The following is an 8,375-nucleotide window of genomic DNA, read 5'->3' on the forward strand; positions in this document are numbered from 1 at the left end:
ACTGAAATAAAAACACCTACATGAGGATTTTTCTTGTACATATCACTTTTTAAAGTTTTCAGCTAACTTCAGAAAAGTTTAGCTTTGTTAAAATGAACCTAAATCCAATTAGCATCTCTTAAACACATTGTGCCACTTGCTGGAAATGCAAAGAAAAAAAATAAATTCCTGCCCTCAAAGAACTTATAGTATACCGGGAAGGATACAACATAAACACAGATGAGGAGATACCAAATAGGGAGTACTGGAGAGATAGATAAGAACCTGGTAAAGTATTCTAAGATTATTTAAAGAGGAAAATGACACTTTAAGTTGAAAAGATCAGGGGAATCCTCAAGATGGACACGATATCTAAGCACAACTTGAAGAAAGATATGAATTCTGAAAGGAAAAAAAAAGAAACATATGAGAAGGTAATGAATTCCTAGAATAAAAATAGATTGTGAAAATGTACAGATGAAGAAAGCAGTATTTTGAGTTTAAGCAATAGCTAGCATTCTAATTTAATTGGAATATAAAATGCATGGAAGGGAATAATGTGAAATAAGTCTGAAAAGTCATGTAGTAGTAAGATAGTATTTTGCCCTGATGGCTTTTGAATGGATGAGCAACATACTTGATGTTCAGAAAAAAAAAAATTCAAAGTAAGATAGATTGGAGAGGGGAGAGACTACAATTACCGAGACAAGTTAGCAAACTATTTAAACAATCTAAACTAGAGTCAATGAAGAGCTGTTGTCACTATGAATGGAGAAAAGGGAACAAATGTGGGGGGGGGAAGAGAAATTTAATTGACAGGTGATACCATATGTAGCGGCAAGCACCCCAAGCGTCCTCAGGGTTTGCAGCTACCACAGGTTCTTGGATCTGCTTTGTTAAAGGAAAGCAACTCAAAATGGGTTAACAAGCTTACTTTAATCAGTCAGACATATATCGTTTACCTTGTTCAGGAGAAAAGGTCAGCACCCTGAACCTCAAAGTATACAGGCATAATTATCAAGACAGAAACATCAAGTAGACAGGTTTCCAAACTGTCCAACCATTACATCCATACCCAGTCAACATCTGGGTTTCCACATTCTGGGTTTTTCAAAGCCAGGGGACTCTCAACAACGGCTTCCCAGAATTCAGATCAAATCACAGAACACTTCTCAAAGTGAGTCCCAAAACAAAGCTACACATCAGGGCTTATATAGCCTTCTCCTGGCTCAGAGAATGTAACAACCTTATTAACTCACTGGCCAATCAAGAAGTATCTACTGAAAAACAAGCCTCCCCCACCCCAGGCTTCAGGTGCACATTAGCCTAGGGGCAGGGAAGATCTTTAAAATTTACATTCTTATTACACCATATGATTAGAAATGGGGGTCAGAGAGAGGGAATAGACAAAGACATCTTGTTATTGTTCAGTCATTCAGTTGTGTGACCGACTCTTCATGACCCATGGACCATATTGCATATGTGTTTTTGTTTGGTTGTTTGTTTATTTTTTCCGAAGATACTGGAGTGATTTTCCATATCTTATCCAGTGGGTTTAGGTAAGTAAAGGTTAATTGACTTGTCCAGGGTCAGAGAGTTAGTAAGTGTCAGATCCTGGATTTTAACTCTGGTTTTCCTTACTCCAGGCCTAGTTTTCTATATAGTGAATCGCCTAGCTGCCCCTGAAGACCACTAGGTCTTATGAAAAATCAATAAATAAAAATATCAGAATTTCCAAGTCACATCGTTTGATACATACAACAAAAATTATCAGGAATAATGATGCTTTTCCTCTGTGTTGAAAATTGAAAATAAAAGGAAGGGTATTTGGAACAGTGCAATAAGTAATACATCACTAAATTCCTAATTGATACATGTGAAATTAAGCAATATAGTCCATGAAAGAGCCTCTGATGATTGTACAGGAACTACTCTCCAAACTTAAATCCATGCAAGGTCCCTTACCTGCCTTAAACTCTCTCTCTCTCTCTCTCTCTCTCTCTCTCTCTCTCTCTCTCTCTCTGTCTCTGTCTGTCTCTGTCTCTGTCTCTCTGCATCTCTGTCTCTGTCTCTCTCTGTCTCTGTTTCTCTCTGTCTCTCTGTCTCTTTCTGTCTCTGTCTCTCTCTGTCTCTGTCTCTTTCTCTGTCTCTCTCTCTCTTTCTCTGTGTCTCTGTCTCTCTTTGTCTCTCTGTCTCTGTTTCTCTCTGTCTCTCTCTGTCTCTATCTCTCTCTCTGTCTCTGTCTCTCTATCTTTCACCTCTGAAGACTCCTTACAAAAGTAAAAACAAAAAACAATGATAGTGAGTATTCAAACTAGGTGTCTGGTAAGATAGGTCCAACAACTTAGTATGTGTCTGTAACTGGCTTTTAAGAAAGAACCCTGTGGGCAGGGAGAATGATGCAGAGCCTGGCTTTGTGGATTTCCAGAAGATATATTTTTCAAGGAGACAACTTCTGTTTATCTCATGCAGGAAGATACTAGGAAAATAGAAAAGGAAGCAGCAGAAGAAAAAAAAAACATTTGGGGCAACAGCAGGGACAGTGGTAATGCCCATTTCAATCAAATGAGATGTAGTGACTGCTAGAGTAAAGGAAACTGAGCGGTAAGGTGGTTCAACAACCAGTAGGGGCCTACCTGAGGCTCAGCTCAGGTACTGCAGATGCCTCAACTTTCAAGAAACAAAACAAGCATCTGAGCTACAAGTAGTTGCTGACTTCTATTTGTGAGAATAGGCTGTACCAGACAAAGAAGTGATTGTCTTCTGTCTCTTCATCTTACAACTTAAAATAACAGAAAATTACTTCAAAGTTTCTTTTTCTGTCCTTTAAAGCTATGTTTACCCCTTCTCTTTTAATTAGTACCAAACCCAATTTTCTCTAGATAAAAATAAGATCAATTTTAACTGCTTTTGGAGTTGTGTATGTGCTTAATTGTGAATCAGGGGTTGAAGAGAAAGAGGAACAGTGTTGGTATTGGTATACAGAGAGGAATATAGAAATTTAACCCTTCTGTCTAAAGCACTATTTTTATTTTTAAATCCTAGCTGGAAGCTACGTGCTAAAAAGGAGACAACATCATATGGGGGAGGTTATTATACTCTAAAAAAAAAATGTCAAAAGGCAGATCTAAACTGGATAGAAGGGTTGTTTTTTTTTCTACACTCAAGGCCAGAATACCATTTGCATTCTGGGATAAGGTTGGACTGTTTGCTTATATTGGCTTACTCATCCTTTCTCCCTCTCCCATTCCTACCTACACACAAACACACACATGCACAGAAAAAAATTTTCTGTGGGGGTAAATCAAGGACAAGAACTAGGGAGTAGGCACCTCATAGTCACAACCCTTGACTTTATCCTTACAAAAGACTTTGTCATAAACAAATTCCCTTATTTTCCCAGTCCGATACAATGTTGCTCCCTTACCTTAGAGATTAACTTCATAGATGAATATATAATAGAGAGACAGAGATGTAGATGGATATATAGAGAGAGATCAACACATATGTATTTATATATTCTATTTATATAGAATATATATATTATATAGAATCTATATATATTATCTATTTATTTGTATATTGTCTTTCCTGATTTGAATATGAACTCTTTGAGAACAGGAACCATGTTTTTTGCCTTTCTCTGTATCTATGGCATTTATCTCAGTGACTGGAACATAAAAAATGCTTGTTGAAATAATGCATTGTTGGTGAAGTTGCGAACTGATCCAACCATTTTGGGGAGCAATTTGGAACTACGATCAAGGGGCCATGAAAATGTGCATACCCTTTGACCCAGCAATACCACTTCTAGGGCCACATCACAAACAGATAATACAAATGGGAAAAGGACCCATATGTGCAAACATATTTATAGCAGCTCTTTTTGTCACGGCAAAGAATTGGAAACTGAAGGAATACCTATCAATTGAGGAATGGCTGAACAAGTTGTGGTATATGAATGTAATGGAATACTATTGTGCTATAAGAAATGATGAGCAGGCAGACTTCAGGAAAATCTTGACTTATATGAATTGATGCTGTGTGAGGGGAGCAGAACCAGAAGAACATTTTACACAGTTACAACCCCATTATGCAATGACTAACTTTGATAGACTTGGTTCTTCTCAGCAATGAAAGGTTCTAAGACAACTGCTAAAGGCTCATCATGGAAAATGCTGTCCACATACAGAGAAAAAACTTTCGAGTCTAAAAACAGATTGAAGCACACTATTTGCTCTCTCTCTTTTTTGTTTTGTTTTGTTTCTTATTTCTTGTGGTTAATCCCATTGGTTATAATTCTTCTTTACAACATGACTAATGTGAAAATATGTTTAATATGAATGTCTATATAGAGTCCATGCCAGACTGCATACTCTCTTGGGGAGGTGGGACGAGAATGAGGGGAAATTTTTTTTTAAAGCTTTGGAACTAAATGTTGTAAACTAAAAAATAAGTAAGTAAACATTTTTTAAAGAATAAATGCTTGTTGACTAGAATGACTCATTCTGGGTATAATGGTAGTTAGGAGAGAGAGTAGTAATATGAAGGAGCCATTTTGAAATGAGAGACTGGAGAAGTAAATTTGAACCAAAAAGAATATTTTGGGTCCCATTTTTGTGACTCCCATTCTTTTTTTTGCCCCTTTAAAGAGCCCAAACCAGGTATCCAAGCTCTTTAAAACTTTCACATGTAGTATTGAATTGAAATATATGTCACTCTAAGGGAGACAGTATGGCACAACAGAAAAATCAGTGATTCTAGAGTCAAGGACTTCAGTTCCAGTTCTACATTTGCTATTTAACACAATGTGCCCTTGGGCAAGTCATTTTTTCTTTCTCTATAAATAAGGGCATTGAATAGGAATGCCTCCTCTTTCCCTTTAAGCACTAGCTCTATTTCCCTTCCTTTTCCATTACCTCTATAATATGATAGATGATAAATCTCTGCTTTATACCTGGCTAGGAAGAAGACAGAGGTGGGAAGATATTGACCTACAATTTCATCTGTCTAGAGAATTCCCAGTGTGGAAACTCTTTATATTGAGGCAGATAAGGAACTAATTTATAACTTCTGTTCTTAGAAAATTGTCCATGAAACTGAAAAGTTAATTGACTTACCTTTTAGTCATACAACTCTCTATGTTAGGGGTTATACTTAATCCTAGGTCTTCCAACTTCAAATCTGGCTTCCAGTTAACTCACTATGCTGCCTATCCGCCCTTACAAGAGACATCTTTTTTGTAAGGCACATAATTTTTGAAACGTGCATCCTCTCCCTTGGTATCAATGTTCCTCATTAAAATGTATTGTTTTTAAAAGTTCTGTTCTGGGCAAGACACATTCCAAGGGTGAATCACATCTTTTTAATGGAAGGGGGAGAGGGAATAATGTGCTTTAGAAGTGTGTAACATTTTGTTTTGCTAGAAGAATTTTAAAAGAATGAGAATTAGAATTGAGTCATAACATGGGATATGCCAGTTTTAATTGAATTCTCCTGCTAAGATGCTAAAGATATTTAGTCTTCAATATGCTCTTTGCAGCACTAAGAATTACAAAAGATTAAATATGTTTGTTAATATATCTTGAAGTATTTAGAAATAAGAAAAGTAGAGAATATTAATTCATCAAAATCTTTTGTTTTTCTTAGGCTTCAAAAACTCGATAGTAGGTATTTAAAAGAATTATTCAGGAAGAATGACATAGGCATTACTAGTTAAAACCAACAAAAAATAGAACTTAGAATAATTCTAACAAGTACATGTATATTACAGTAAAAAGGGCACTTGATATCAGAGGACTTGGGTCATCTTAGGCAAAACACTTTCTTTTTCTTGGCCTCAATTTTCCCATCTATAAAATGAGGGAGTTGAACCAGATGTCCTCTGGAAAGGAGGCTGAGATTCATTTAAAGCATAAATCCTATGAGCCTATAACATGACATTTCTTAGTTCAAAGTTGAAAGCAATTTACACAGCTTAGGGAAACATTGATAAGAGTAATATAAATATAAGAACCAATCTTCATATTGAACATCACAAAAATTTCATGTGCATATGTGTATGTGCCATTCAGTTGATCATCCCAAATATTTTAACCTAAAACTAAATCATTATGATATGCAATATGATTTAGTTTACTCAATCACATTAACCATCAAATAATGAAGAAAAACATGTTTTTGAGTACTAAATGCTGTTGATATTGCCCTCAGTGTTTACTTTGCTTCCATGACATAGCAAAAGCTATGCTCTTTATTGACCTGCTTAAATAAAGAAATATGTAAATTTTGTATTTTGGGACTCAATATGTCTTCAGGGCTAAGACTAATATTGTATCTTTAACTTAGTCTTCAAACTTAACAAAGTAACACCAATAAGTTTTATTAAAAGGTAGTCTACATGGGGCAGCCAAGTAGCACAGTGAGTAATCGCACCGGCTCCAGTGTCAGGACGACCTGGAGATCGAATCCCGGGCTCAGACACTTAGCACCCACCCAGAAACACCTGGCCATGTAACCTTGAGCAAGTTACTTAACCTCTATTGCTTAAAAAAAAGGTAGTCTACCATACTCAAATGTGTAAATATATGATAAATCAAAATATGTACTTCATTAGAACACAGGTAGAACAAAATAGATAGTTGAGAATCTGACATCTTTTTTCATACACTGGATCCCACTCTGAAGCTTATAAAAATTCCTATTTGATTCCTAACCTTAATAAAGCCTTCACTTAACCTAGTTATCCCTTCAATCAATCCTCCCAGATATATCCTCTGATAGACAGCCAAACTCACTGAAAAAAAAAATAGAGCAGTGCTTCTCAAACTTTTTGGTATCATGACCCTGTACTCCTAAAATTAGTGACAATTACTCCCTCCCCCCAAGAGATTTGTATATATGGATTATATTCATATTTACATTTATGTCTTATGAAAATAGCTTTGACCTTGCAAATGTCCTAAAAGAGTCTCAGATACCTCTAGGGGGTCTCCTAATCAAGCTTTAAGAAGCACTGACTGGAAAATCCAGGGAAAAGGCATTGTGAGATTATTCAAAAACACCTGTCTCCAACCATACCAAATAATAATAAGTATATAGCTTCAAAATGGAGGGAGGGGAATACTTCAGCAATAACAAGAAAAATAAAAGTGAAAGAATCTACTACAAGGTAATACTAAAAATAGGGTAAAATTAGAAAATAAAAACTAGGAACAATTCACTATTGCAAAGTCTGAGGGTTCACACTACTTCTATTTCTCTTCAGCCCCACCTATGCTATAGTTTTAGGAACCTGACTTTTGGAGTTAATCTGACTGCACTTTCCAGGTGGAGAGGAGTTTATATTCTTAATTCAGGTAGAGTTCCTATCGTGAAAGAGACTTTAATTTTGCTGATAATCTTGGCTCTTCTCAGCAATGTAAAGTACTAAGATAACTCCAAAAGACTCATAATGGAAAAGGCTATCCACATCAAGATAAACAATTACAGAGTCTGAATACTATCTGCTATTTCTCTTTTTTGTTTTGTTTTGTCTCTCGTCGTTTATTCCGTTGATTATAATTCTTCTTTACAACTTGATTATTGTGAAAATATACTTAATATGAAGATATATGTTGTAAAGCCATGAAAGCAGCTTTTCAGAATAATGCTGCTGTGAACAGATTTCAAGATTCTGATTACATAGTAAGGTGAACACTCTATTCAATAACAAATCAGAGCAAAACATTCACAGAAAATCAAGGTACACCATTCACAATGTTATCAACTTATCGCAGAAAATCAAAATACAGCATTCAAACAACTTATCACAGAAAATGACCACATAGTTTCCACCATAGTGGTCACAGTTCTCAACAAAGAACAATCTAAATTTAGCAACTCAAGCATTCAATCATCTCAATCATTCAATCATCCTTAAGGAGGTTTGCCTCCCTAAGGGATACAAAGTACAATAGTCAAAGTTCTCCACTCATGGTGCACACTAAGTTAATTCAATCAGTCACTTATTCAGTCATCATTCACTATTCCATCATCAGAAAATACACAAACCCTCCACGATTAAGTCACTAGTAAATTACAATTTCTCAGTCAATATACAGTATCCAAGTAAAGTCTTCTTTCAGCTTGACTCAGGGTGGTCTCTCAGATTCCCTGTATCCGCTTCCATGGTCCCAGTTCATACCTAGATTCACCAAACTGTCCCCTGGGTTCAAAGGCAGAGAGTTTCCAGGTCCTTTTCCAGCTTTCCTCGTACTTCCTGTTCCATGCTGAGGCACTGTAATGAGAATGTAAATTTTAAAGATCTTCCCTGCCCCTAGGCTAAAGTGCACCAGAAGCCTGGGGTGGGGGAGGCTTGTTTTTCAGTAGATACTTTTTGATTGGCCAGTGGGTCA

Source organism: Petaurus breviceps, unplaced genomic scaffold (genome assembly GCF_028583685.1).
Source record: "Petaurus breviceps papuanus isolate PSGF00001 unplaced genomic scaffold, PetGlider_PUasm1.0 77, whole genome shotgun sequence".
NCBI classification, from domain to species: Eukaryota; Metazoa; Chordata; class Mammalia; order Diprotodontia; family Petauridae; genus Petaurus; species Petaurus breviceps.